Here is a 14,144-nt window from a genome sequence, read left to right as displayed (position 1 = left end):
AAAAATTGCCTTAACCACTGCAACTATTCTTGGTTTAGAAGTTTTCCAGTTTGATGTGGACACGGCTTATTTACATGCAGATCTAGATGAAGAGATCTACTTGAGAAGCCCTCCAGGATTCCGACAGCAAGAAGGGGATACCTGGTTCCTGAACAAAAGTCTTTATGGACTGAAACAGTCAGGTTTAATGTGGTACTTATGTCTTACTGACAAACTAAATTCAATGGGCTTTATTAAGTCTGAAACTGATGAATGCGTGTTCACAAAAAGATCTAACAATGCATATGAGATAATTCTTGTTTATGTTGATGATATTGTTTATATTGGTCCAAATAAGAAAATGAGAGATTTTTGTAAAAAGTTTGCAGAGATACTTCACATTGAAATCTTTAGGTCACATTAGCACTTACTTAGGTGTTCAGATTGAAAAAACACAGAAGGGGTTTAGTCTTTCACAAGAGGAGAAAACTGATCACATTCTGCATCATTGCAACATGAAAGATGCTAACACAACGAAGACACCCATGCAAACAGATTTTCACAACTTAACACATGAACCAAGTCCTGAATTTGAAGATCAAACACTTTATCGTTCAGTCACTGGGTCACTGTTATACATTAGTAGTTGGACCAGACCCAACATTGCAGTTAGTGTTAATCTTTTATCACGACACGTAGGTAAGGCAACACAATTTCATTGGACATGCGTTAAGAAGTTATTGAAATACCTGAAATACACTAAACACATGAAGTTATTGCTAGAACCAACACACACTGATTATGCAGAATTATGTTGTTATGCAGATTCTGATTGGGCAAGTGATAAGAAATCACGCAAAAGTACTTCAGGTTACATGATGTTCCTGAATGGATGTCCTGTTTACTGGCAAGTGAGAAAACAGAGTTTTGTTTCATGTTCATCTACTGAAGCTGAATATGCTTGTGTTTCAGATGCATGCAATTCCCTAACGTGGTTTGATGCTTTGATCACAGATATCTGGACACGTCCGATTCGACCAATCACCGTGATGGAAGATAATGAATCGGTGGTTTATATTTCTGAGTCACATTTCACAGGTCTAGGTCCAGACACATTGACATTCGTTATCAAAACACAAAGCAATTAGTTAAGCAAGGTTTTGTTAAATTGCAATATGTTTCTACACATGATCAAATTGCTGACATGCTCAACAAACCACTTCCAGCAGCTCAACACGAGTATCTGCGAGAGAAGATGTGCCTTCTTTGATAATTTAATAATATCAGCCCAAGTGACAAAAGAAGGGGTGCCACTACGTTATTTTGTTTGTCAATTGAACTTCTATTCTGAGATATACTGTAGGAATATTTTTCTTATCTGACAATGATTTACTGCGCATGCTTCTTAACACGTTTCTTAATACGTCACACATTCTTGTACTTTCTTCTGATCTTCGTTTGCCTACTGAAGGAGGTGGGTGACAATTGCTCTTGCCAAAATGTAAGAATTTAGATAATAAGGTTTTATTTTTATTTCATATTAAAGTTTGTTTTCATTAGAACATGTTCTCAGATTTTTGTTTATTTCTTATCAAGAGATATGCTTCTTGGAAGGTCTGGTGATCCGCACCTCAATCGAAGGTGGGGGGAAAATTCCCTCCCTTCACAGGAACAATTAATCAGTGTATCAACTTACTTCCAGGAGTTGTGAGTGCTCCATCACTAGAGGTTTTTAAGAAGAGATTGGACAGTCATTTGTTTGGAATGGCATAGGGTCTCCTGCTCAAGCAGGGACTGGATCTCTAAGGTTGCTTCCAACTCTGTTATTCTGTATTCTATAAAAGAGCTGCATGTAGGAAGCCTGACTGCTCATTTAATTGTGCTTGGTTTGTTGAAGGAGAGGAAATACTTTGCTTGAAAGTTGTAAGCCAGTCTGCTGAATCAGATGAGGGCTGAGATAGAAATTAGCACCTGTGACATTCTGCATGTGTTTTTCCTTACATTCCCCAACCAGTTAACAATTATCTGTAGAATTCTGTGAATTCAGAATTCTATAGTAGTGGGAAAGAATAATTATATTGTACAGATAATCTTTGATTTATGACCAAAAGTGGGATTAGAACTTCCTTCACTAAGTAATGTGATAGCTGTGAGTTGTGCCCAATTTCAGGATCTTTTTTGTTCTGCAGGAAGGTAGAAAGACCTGCAACCCAAGGATGCTGCAATTGTCATAAATACATTGTGGTTGCCAAGCACCTGAATTTTGATTATATGACCGTGGAGACAGTGCAATGGTCTTATGTGCAAGGACGGTTGTTAAGTTATTTTTTTTAACAGTCATAACGTTGCTCATTAAATGAATGGTTATAAGTCAAGATCTACCTGTGAATAATAATTAAATTTATGTGCAATGTAAATGTTGTAAATACAATAGATAATATATAAATATATTGTAAATAGCTATCTATTTAATTGTGAACAATATATGATACTTCTGAAGAGAAGCAAGAGGGCCATGAGACTGTCTGTATCATATACTAGATTTTTAATTCCTATATTACTTATCTTTTGAAAACTAAAAAAAAAGCAAAACAGTTTTATGGGGTTATTCACATGTAAATTTGCAAACTACTATTTTTACACATTTAAATATGTAACCAGAGATATAAACTGAGAAATATAGAGTCTAAGGAATGCTTAGATACATGTATATTATACTTACTTCCATTCTCCTACCTAACTTTTCAATTCAGAGTCTTGTTGGAATTTCATAAATTCTAAATCCCATCCTAAGGTGCAATTTTATGCTTTCTTCAAAAAAAGTACTTAAATTAATTCAAGATAAGGTTTTCTGCAGAGTCTGATTTCTTTTCACTTAAGACTACCAATTCTCAAGCTCCGCAAAATGAGAATATATTTGCTTAGTAATTTATAGAACATTTTTAGTCCTTGGGTCCATGCTGGGTTTCCATGTTCGATGTTTTCTGCCAAGAGTAATGCTCTTCTTTAAACAAAACACATTCTTTCATAGTGCATAACTCAAATACAGTTCCTAAGTGGCCACCAAAGCAGCCTAAGGTAAAGGTAAAGGTAAAGATTTCTGTCGCACATGTGTGTTAGTCGTTCCCAATTCTAGGGGGTGGTGTTCATCTCCATTTCAAAGCCAAAGAGACAGCGCTGTCTGAATACGTCTCCCTGGGCATGTGGCCGCCATGACTAAATGCCGAAGGTGCATGGAATGTTGTTATCCTTCCAACAAAGGTGGTTCCTATTTTTCTACTTGCATTTTTTATCTGCTTTCGAACTGCTAGGTTGGCAGAAGCTGGGACAAGTAACGGGAGCTCACTCCATTACGCAGTGCTAGGGATTCGAACCGCCAGCCTTTCTGATCGACATGTTCAGCAACTTAGCCACTGAGCCACCGTGTCCTAGAAAGCTGTAAAACCAAGGCAAGATCATAATGGACAAAAGAAAAAGCAGTAACATGAACATATGTTTAGGTGATAGGCAAATATCTCCAAATCTCAAAATAATGTCACTGTTCTCACTATCAGAAAATTCCTCCTTAGTTCCAGGTTGAATCTCCTTCTATGAGCTTTCACCCATTGCTTCTTGCCCCGCTCTCAGACACTATAGATAATAAATCAACCACCTCTTCCCTGTGACATCCACTCAAGATAAATGATCCCTCAAGTTGGACTATTTAACAAATATGCATGGAAGCTTTTACAAAAGAAGTTTCCAAATTCGTGTTGTGGAAAAAGGATCCTTTTCATGGCATCTACCACAGCTTTGTAATTAGCTCTTCAGAGCTTACAACCTAGCTAAAGTATTTAATTACATGCTTCCTTATTTATTTGTTTTATTTATAGCATGGTTAGGTTACAATTCATCAACGATTGATAAAATTTAACTAATCCAAAGATTAATAGAATAATCCATGATTTATTATGGTATGGATGCTTGCAAAGAATACATGATGGTTTATGCGCGTTGAAGACATTATAATTGATGAATATTAATTTAAATGTGTAGTAAGGGTTAGTAAGTCTTTTTTATCCATTCAACAGAAAAATAAAGGCTGAAATACTCATCTGTCTCTGTTGTTCCTGTATTGACAGAAACCTTGTAACAAATCCAAACAGGTTTATGTTGTGAATTGTAGAAATGACAGCAAGATGGTATCCACAGTACTCATACAATGAAGTCTGAAGGAGACATACAATCAATTTAATAGAATAACAAAGCTGGAAGGGACCTTGATGGTCTTCTAGTCCAAACTCAAGCAAGAGATCCCACACCAGTTCAGACAAATGGCTGTCCAATCTTTTCTTTAAAACCTCAGTGTTGGAGCACCCACAAAGGCAAGCCATTCCACTGGTTAATGGTTCTACCTGTGACTTTGCATTAAACGCCAGCATTTCCTTTGCTTTTCTGTCTGTTTGGCCACTTAAATTTAATGTGTATATTTGATGACTAATAAATGCAAAAAAATTGGCAAGAGGTCCTTGAAGCATTGTTTTTGCTTGAAACATACTTCACAGCATTCATTTTATGTTCCTTAAGTGAAACAACAACCTATGTACCTTTAGGGAAATATTAGTTAAATATTATGCCGCAACTTGAATTTGAAGAACAGAATGTAAATGTTCCTTGAAAAAGCTTTTCCTGGGCTCTGCCACAGGATCCCAGAAAAAGAAGGTACTGATAGGTGAGGCACACATTCCAAGTCTCTCTTTTTCTTTTCATAGTGAAATCACTTCATAACTATTAAGTGCTGTTAAATGGATAAGAACTTGTATAAATTCATTATTAATAACTAAAAGGCAATACGATAAAATCTAGATTGTCTACCTCTTTAATGACCCCTTTTCCTCAGGCTGTATGAAGTTTGCTTCATGCATCACCTTTCATTTGGGAGGCAGATGGTGCAGGAGAAGGTGCTGCAGAGGCTGCTTAAGGCGGAACACCAGAGCTGCAAATAGCCTAATCTGGCAGAGGGTGCGGAAGTGCAGTACAGAATTCCACTAAACCAAGAATGCATTAAGCCGGGTGGCTCCTGTCCCTCTGCACCCGCCCGAGTGAGTGGGAGCCTGGTGGACTTCTGAGCTCAGCCCTCGCCTTCTGCGATTGGTTTGCAAGGCCCACCCCTCCACCCTCCTCCTTCTCGTACCCGCCAAAATGTCGCGCTCCCAGACGCTGGCTACGTAACCCCGAGATCACCTTGGAAAGCAGGGAGGACGCGCCACTTGTTTTGCACCGGGCGTAATTTTACCTCGCCCCCATTGGCCCTCGAGTCAAGCAGAATTTCCGGTGCAGCGAAATCGTCCAAAACGCTCACTTTCCCGGTAATGCCTGATAAGGACGCCACGCCTCTCCCGTCTTGTTAGCCAATTGCTGCGCGCAGAGAACAAATTCCATTTTCTCCCTCTGTTTTGTCGCGCTGCGCCTGTAGCGGAGCGGCGGGAGGGAGCTAGGGAACTCCGAAGCGGTCTATGGAACTTGGACTGACCTGGCTGTCTGTTGTACTTAAGCAGCCCAGTTTGAGCGCCCCGAAGAGTTTATAGCGCTGGATTGGGGCCCGAGTCCGGGTTCATCTCGAGTGATGCCGCCAAGCGCGTAACCGCGTAGAGGCATGAATCGATCACCTGGTCTCTAGCCCAGGACAGCTTCTGCTAATGCGGAGCAGACCCGGTCGAATAAGCCGAGGACGCTTTGAGGGGCTTGAAAATACGGCCGAATCCGTCTGGACTTTCCCGGGTGTCTGGGGTTTGACCTCAGTGAAAACGTTTTAGTTGTTTGCTCTTTTTAATGTTTTTAAGGCAGTTTAATCAGTGTGGTGATTTCAATATAAAGAAACAGAAATTTATTGGAAGCTTAACTTTTTGGCAGATGAATTAATAAGCTTTATTTTAGCCCACGTTCAACTATCAGAATAATATGATTGTTGATATTACATCCAGCCCTCTCCAAAATACTTTTACTGTTCAGAAGCTCGCCAAATACTTTTATGATATGTGAACTACAGAGATTGTTTTTGGATGTTGTTGATAAATATGTAGCTAGAAAAATAAATGCTTCACTATGTTCACTTTTTAGAAACCAAAAGGAGCTTAATCTTTCTCATTGTTTTGTTTTTATCTTTTTATTTGTGTTCATGGAATAATCCCTTCAGCAGAAGAGACAGGAAATATTTCCTCTGCTTTAAGACAAGTCAAAGACAAAAGTATTTCCTTTAAGCATCCTTTTCTCATTCATCTGATCTGCTGACTAAAGATCTACAATAGAGTATCTGAAAGAAAAATAACAGATATCCAAAATGTGCAATATGCCTACCCTGTTTCCCTGAAAATAGACCTCCCCAGATAATAAGCCCAAGGGCTTTTGAGCACATGCGCTAAAAATAAGCCCTCCCCCAAAATATTGCAACATAGCAGTAGCCATGAGGTGACCACGTTCGCTGCCTCCTGCACCTCAAAAATAATAAGACCTCCATGAAAATAAGGCCAAGCGCTTATTTTGGGGATCAAAAGAAGAAAAGATCCTGTCTTATTTTTAGGGAAACATGGTACTATGTAACTTTAAGGGAAAGTAGACCAGAAAATTGCATTTTCTTTGTTTGCCAACCTTTGCTTAACAAAATATTGTTTGATTTATCATTATAATTACCAATTGCATTGAAAATGCAAAAGCCCTTGACATGTTCCTCTGGTGGTCATCCTTATTTTTTAAAAGAATTTAAAAAATGAATATAGCATAACTTTACCATTTTCTATGCTAACTATGGATCTATATTTGACTATCCCTATCTTTGGAGGAGTGACATAATCAGTTTCTTCGCATGTGGCCACTGCCATACCATTAAGTTTATTTAATTCTACTGATTTGAAAACCACATTTCCCTTAATTTGAAAACAGAAATTTCTAAAATACTGCCATCCAGAAATGTTGGATTATAACTTAAACTTCAGCCAACAGGAAAATATTAATCTTATCATCTTTGGAAGGCAACACAATGGGGAACACTGACGTGTATAGTTTTTTAAATAAAAATTAACCAAACAGAATATTCCTTGTCATGAGGCTTGTTATTCCCCAATTGCTCCAAGATCTGTTGGGATTTTTGGTAAATTAGAGTAGTTGTTTAATATCTTTCCATCAATTATTGTTTGTTAACAAAAGATAACATTGAATTGAAATATGCTTTAATCACATAAAGTAATTTATTTCCCCACAATTTCTTGTAATTAAGCAGTAATTCCTCGTGGTAGAATCTTTAGTGGATAAAAATAATGATTTAAAAATGTTGAAAGAAAGAACTAAAATTTTCTTGATACAAAAGTCAACACAAGTAGGGTGGTATAATCATGAAAACACTTTTTAGAAAGTCCCAAAGATGCTTTTTCAAGAGGCAACTGATGTTTTGTTTCTCATCCAAGAAGCTTCTTCAGCTCTGACTGGGTGGGAATGGAAGGATTTATATTCTTTGTAGACAGCTAGTAATTTGCATTCTTTTAGAGAATGGTTGAGGCCACTTGGAGGTTTATCTGTAACATCAGGATCACCTGAGTAGTGCAAAATGGGTGTGGAGCCTTCGTGGAACTATTGAAAGGACTGTGTTGTAGACTGGAGATAGATGATGTTGTATCCCTCCCCCTCTGTTGAAAGAGAGCTGTTCAACATTGACATAGATGGCCTCTTTGACCCCTCTTTCAAACAGTGGTCCTCTCTGTCCAAAATGTGGACTTTGCTGTCTTCAAAAAAGTGGCCTTTGTCTTTTAAATTCAGATGGACTGCTGAATCTTGTTGTGATGGGTTTGTTCTCCTATGTTGTGCGATGCGTTTATGAAGTGGTTGTTTTGTTTCCCACATGGCTCCCTGTATGTAACTGCCATGTATCATGCTGCTTTTTAGAAATCTTAATTATGACCTAATATTTATGCTATTCCATAATACCCATTAAATAGATTTTGTCTTAGGTTCTGAAATATGTAATTTTTAAGTCTTATTTCCTTTATACAATCGAAAGACATAGGCAATTATTTAATACAACCCAAGAATACAGGCCTTTTTAAAATTTGATGGCTACCTCCATATTTATATCAAAGAGCACTTTGATCATTTCTATTTTGATTGCAGCCAAATGCAGTGCAAATTTACACAGAATTAAGAGGGTTCCTTACTAGGTTTTATTCCCTGGTAAATAAGCATAGGCTTGCATCTTAAGTCTATACACTATGTTCATTTAATAACTATTCACCTGTTCCTAGAATGTTCCACCACTCCACTAGAGTGTTTGTAGACACTGACATTCAAAGGGAGATGAATGGAAGATGCTTTATGAATTTAGTTCATCTATCTTGAAGCAATCAGATCCCAACCAACCTAGTCATTGCAAAGGATTATGAAAAAGTCCCAGATTCTCTGTGTCTGGACTAGTAACAGGTATGGAGCTCCCTCATAGACAACTGGTAATCAAGTAGGACATTTAGAACTAATTATGCAGAGTGTGTTCATTCAAAAGAATATTGCTTTGATCCTGTAATGCTATTTTCTCTGACACATTTTTAAATTAATTTCTGCTAAAGAAGATACATCTACAAGATATCTTTTTATAGGCATGACTTTGTATAATCGTGGTTTTATGCAGTTAATGATTTAACTGCATAAAACCACATGACTGTAACTTACAACATTACATTAATCTGGTTAATGAAATCTGTTGTATTGCCCAGGCTCCTTTACATGCTTTTAATATAAACATCCTCACCTTATGGCAGGGGTGTGTGTTAACACACAGGACTGTATGACAAGGACTGATAATGTTTCAAGAAACAAAATAGGCAATACCAGTAAAATAAGTCAGCCTGCCCTGGGAATTTGGAGATGGGAGGAGAACAGTAGCAAAAGAGTATCCCTGTAGAACTGACAGGAGAACAAAACTGGCTATAGTTTCTATTGCATCTGCCTTATAGGGCACCATTGTTTAGCAAAAAGGGTTTATGCATCTCCCTCCCTATGTTGCTGTGAGGAGAGTCTTGGAATGAGCCTAGGATAAAGTTTTTCTGAATTTCAGAGGGTGGTCTTATCCATATAATTGTCTGGTTTGAATTGGAAACTGATAGTGAAGACATCCTGGGATACAGCTCCTTAATCTAATTGCCTTTTACACCTAAACTTCTTTGCTTCAAAATTGAGTTGGCTTCCTCCAATTAACTTCAAAAGGCCATCTGAAAAAAAGTAATAAAATTTCCACATGGAGTCAATAATGCCTACTATAGTTAAAGGGGCTAATCCGTCTCAACTATTTAATAATTTCAGTCAAAGATAATCAAAATCCAGCTTCAAGTCTAATGATTTCTGGTTCTTGAGTGGCATTTTATGTTGTGAGGACTCTGGAAAATGTTTCTCAAGAATTTGGACTGGATTTTATTTAATGTTGCCAACTTGCTATATGGCACTAATTGAATCCCATTCAATACCTGGATATGAGCCTTAGCAGTAAATAACTTAACAGTATCAGGAATGAACTGTATGCCTTAATCAAAGTAGAAGGCTTGTAATACTGAAGCTGATCTGTGTGCCTTCGGATATGTTGTGCTTATGGGCATTTCAGGTTCCCATAGCTTGAAAAAACATCCCTAAGTAAGGTTTTTATGGTGTATCCATCTCCCTGATAAGGTGACTCTGGGATGGGAATTGTAATAGAATCTTGGGAGGATAGTCTACGGCTGTAAATAAAGAAGATAGAAGAGATGCTAATTAATTTACATTGCTATTTATAATGTCATAAATCATATAATCTGGTGAGTATAATTTTCTTTACATAGTCTTAAATTTGGTTCATACCTCTCTTGGCTTCTTGACAATTGTAATTGAAACAGGCTTGAAACCTATAAACCTCTTAAAAATATGAAAGTATGAGACAGTTACTGTGGTTTGGAGGAGGATCAGTTTAGCATAATCATTCAAAACGGCATCATCAGTAGTATCTCTTACAATTGCTATAGGGAGTAGGTTAGTTGTCTCTGAAAATTTAGTAATTTTAACTCAAACTGAAAGGACCATTTAATGTGACTAGGGCAAATATCATCCCTTACAATGGAAATACAATGAAATGATGAAATAAATGTATCAAAGAGACCATAATTCATCATATAGTAGAGGAGGAAAAACAAGAAAATCTGTTAGAAACAAATTTAAGGAGAACAGTGACACCTACTGTTTAAAATAGATCAAAATAAATATAATGTGCAATGCTTAGGAAAATTGATTAAAGCATGGCAGATTTTTGTCATTATATTACATAGTGTTTATTTATGCCTTTTCTATTGTCTTGGGGGTTCTCAGGCATGGAATAGGGAATGTCCTTCTGAAGCATTGGAAACCAGGTGAAAGAAGATCCAAATTGAACAAGCTTGGCAGCTTGAAGATTCAGTTCGGAAATATGTTGAAAATGCCACTTAGCCTGATCTTATAAACATTTAATAGGAAATGAGTAGAAATGAGTAACTCTTAACCCTTTCCTTATATTCTAAACTTTAAAATAGAGTTTACATATTTTATATGAAGCTGTTCACAGCATGTCTAAAACTAGGCAATGCTTTTTATAAGGACGATGATTTTACTTTGAGACCATAGGGTCTCAGGATATATCACAAAACTAGAAGTAGTTTACTGTGCCATGGGCTGTTTATTAAGGATGAAGGATGACTAGATGTCAGAAGCAATCCAGGAGCCACTGAGGGAATCAGAATTTTCAACATATGGAAAACACAGAAATGGATCAGAAATAGTCATAAATGGAAAACCTTTCTTCCTGTCTAACAGAGTCTCATGACTCTGGGCAGGGACTCAAAAAGAAGCCAGGAATATTTCACTGTCAGGCCCTCTCAGAAATTTAGAGAGACTGGACTTCCAGCTGATATTGTGGCAAGATTGGAGGTGAGGAGCAGGACTCCGCACTCCCATGCCAAGTTCGCCCTGTTGGAGGGCTCCAAAAGGAGCTGAAGCCACCTATGGGGTGGTGAAGAAAAGAGGGATGCCCTGCAGGTCGCAGAGATTATCAACTCTCCTACTTGACCCAGGGCTTCTTCTGCAGGATGCCCTGCAGGTCGCAGAGATTATCAACTCTCCTACTTGACCCAGGGCTTCTTCCCTCTCATCCACAATGAAGAGAAGAGGCAGCCGAGTGAATAAAGAAATGTGCAGGAGTGGTGTAAATGAACAGTGACTGGAGCTGGGTGAGAAGATTCCTTTTTTATTTAGACCCTAACTTTAAAAGAAAAAAAAAGAAAGAGGGAAATCCAGGAAAAGAGAGTCTTAGAACTATTTCTTAAAGTGGTGAACAACCACAGAGAGAAAAATCCTAGACCCGAAAGAAAGGAACTGGGGGGGGGGGGAGCTAAAGACCTTTTAAAACATAGAAAATTGGATTTTTAAACTAGGTACGCATTATTTTGGAAAGGCATTATAAAATGCTGAAACTATCTACTTGAATTTACTTGAATAGCCGACGTTGTTCCATAAATTAAACTAAATCTGGATAAATCAATTTATCTGACTTTTTAAAATAAAAATATTTAATAAATCTTGCATCATTAATCAAACTGTGTCATGAGTACAATGTTTGTGTCATCACATTTAACATTTACTATCATTTTAATACAATTTTATCTTTCGATTTACCTTTACATTTCAATTCAGCTTCTCCTCTATAAGTCTGCTTTCCTTCCCAATTTCTTTAAATTTATATCTCTTTTTGTCTATATTCATTTTCTATCCAGTGATAGAATCTCCCCCATACATTATAGTACTCAAATTCTTCCTTCCCTTTAATTGCCAATGTTCTAAAACTCTCTACTTTATGACGACTGGAGACTCTATTGTAAGAATAAGAAGACTCTTAAGTAAAGTATAATGAACCTTTGACTGTAGAAGCTTTCCTAGATTACTTAAATGGAACTGATTTATAATCCTGAGATGGAGAGAACTATGATTATTGAACTTTCTGAGGAGCAACATTGGACTTGAATATATTGTTTTTGGACTTGAGTAAGAGTGGGACTTATTAAAATAAGACAAGATGTTCCCTCAGGGCGAAATGAGTGAGATTTCAAGAGAAATGGTGCTGATGTTTCAAAGCATTAGGGGTACCACAGAGAGATAAAGAACCTAATGCAAGGCATAAATGGGAAAATAGAAAATATGCTACAATTGATCATGAATGAAGATCAAACAGTCCAGGAAAGAGAGGAGACAGTAGAAAGAATGGAGGAAAAGATAGAACAGACAAACCAGGAAACAAAGCAAGAAGATGAGAAGGAGAAGATGATAAAGATAATAATGACTGATGAAATAAACCAAGGGAAAAGTGCCTTAAGAGATTTTAAAATGGAATCAAATAATTTGGAAGATACTTTTGAAAGGGAGATAGGGGTTTAGGCGGACACTCTGGAGACCCGGCAGCTGATGAGCATAGAAATTGGAGAAATATTCAGACTGAATGGTGAAGACACAGATGCTGATAGAGACAAAAATCCAAGAGAGGAGTATGGGAGGCAAGCCAAAAAAGAATAAGAATTGGAGTATTAAAACGGGCAAAAGATGATGGATACAAAGAAATTATTATGATTATTGTTATTGTTATTATTGTTATTATTATTATTATTTCTTTTTTTCTAATATAATGATGGCCTGATTAAAAACTGAAATAGAGATAGAAATAAGAACACACACCTTTATATAAAGCAATAGTTAGACAGAAAGATTGGAGGTTGAAAGATAGTATTATTAGGTATGTTTAAATAATAAGTAATGGTACTTGAATAGTATATTGTGACTTTGATCAACCAAATAACGAAGGACTATGTTTTAATATAAACGTGTATTAACACTATGGTTAGTAATGGTGGCCTGAATTGAAGCTGGAATAGAGGTAGAAATAAGGAGTAGGGAGGATATTAGCAGATATAATTTTCATAAATAGAATATAAGTAATAATTAGATGGAAAGATTAGAGGTTGAAAGATAGCATTACTATGTATGCTTAATAATATCATTGGCATTAAAATGGAACATTGAAATATTGAATAACTACTTTAAAACTGTCATGCATATCAATACTAAATAAGTTTGACTAAGGTAGCAATAATAATTATCATCATCATCATCACCATCACCATCATGGCTGTTTGTATCCAAATGAATGAACTATACTCAGGGGCCACACTGTTCATGCATTGAGATGGAGTTTCCCATTAGAGCTTGGTCTTGGTTCTGTATATTATCTTTCTTGTGGGATGAATGCCCAGAAGCAAGTCCAAGCAAGTGCTTGGTAGATATTATCTATTCCATGATCACAAGTATAGGAGAAATTAAGCATTTCCCAATTCAACCAAGAACATTAAAAAAAACTTGGGGCTTACTTCATTTTTCTACCAAAGATTTGCTTCGTCTTATGATAATCTTTAATGATAGCTTTCTAGAGAAGAAAACCAATGTCCTACCATCTTGATTACTTTTTGCTATAGTCACCATCGTGATGTTCTGCAGTGTTTTTCCCATTTGCGGGGCTGGGGTGGGCATGGTCTATATGTAACACATACAGCCCTCGGGCCACCAGTTTGATACCCCTGGAATAGATGCTTCTAAGAGGCTTAAAGGCAGCTGATGTACTGTACCCCTTCTCATTCCATCCAAAAGATATGGGCCACTATAGGATCAAATGCCTTCACTGATTCATGGTTGCCTTTTGTCATCAACTGTAAATGAAATAGGTTATAACATTTCTTCACTTTTATAGTCTCCTGTTTGGATTATTCTGATGCAGTATATGCAGGGCTGATGTTGCAAATGCTTCAAGAACCAATTAACCTAAAGCGGTCATCAGACTTTAACTCTGGTGTATGCAGTCAGCTCAGTCCTTTTGCCAGCTGAATTAAGTTCCAGTGTATCACTCTTATGGCTGTAGGCTGTTATTTCTCTCCCACCTGGTTACCTATTTTTAGTGCTGTGATGGCAAACCTATAGCACGTGTGCCACAGGTGGATGCGGAGCACACAACCCGTCAGCTCCAGTGCGCATGTGCACACCGGCCAGAGGATTGTTGTCGCCTTCCTCAGGCATCAGGAAAGCCTCCGGAGCCTGGGGAGGGTGAAAAACAG

The 14,144-nt window shown here is 37.3% G+C and overlaps 1 long non-coding RNA gene across 2 annotated transcripts; it reads right to left on the bottom strand.

Moving 5' to 3' along the window:
* Window positions 1-2,507: 2,507 nt before the first annotated feature.
* Window positions 2,508-5,320, bottom strand: LOC309384559. Of its 2 annotated transcripts, none has more exons than XR_014174075.1 (2): window positions 5,157-5,320; window positions 2,508-4,187 (listed from the first exon to the last, which is right to left on the bottom strand). It is a non-coding gene; the product is annotated as an uncharacterized lncRNA (long non-coding RNA). The 2 variants fall into 2 exon arrangements; XR_014174076.1 differs by lacking the exon at window positions 5,157-5,320 and adding an exon at window positions 4,834-5,126.
* Between the last annotated feature and the right edge of the window lie 8,824 nt (window positions 5,321-14,144).

The sequence above is a fragment of the Natrix helvetica genome, assembly GCF_964273705.1.
Source record: "Natrix helvetica genome assembly, chromosome: 1".
Classification (NCBI taxonomy): domain Eukaryota; kingdom Metazoa; phylum Chordata; class Lepidosauria; order Squamata; family Natricidae; genus Natrix; species Natrix helvetica.
This window is presented reverse-complemented; position numbering and strand designations above follow the sequence as displayed.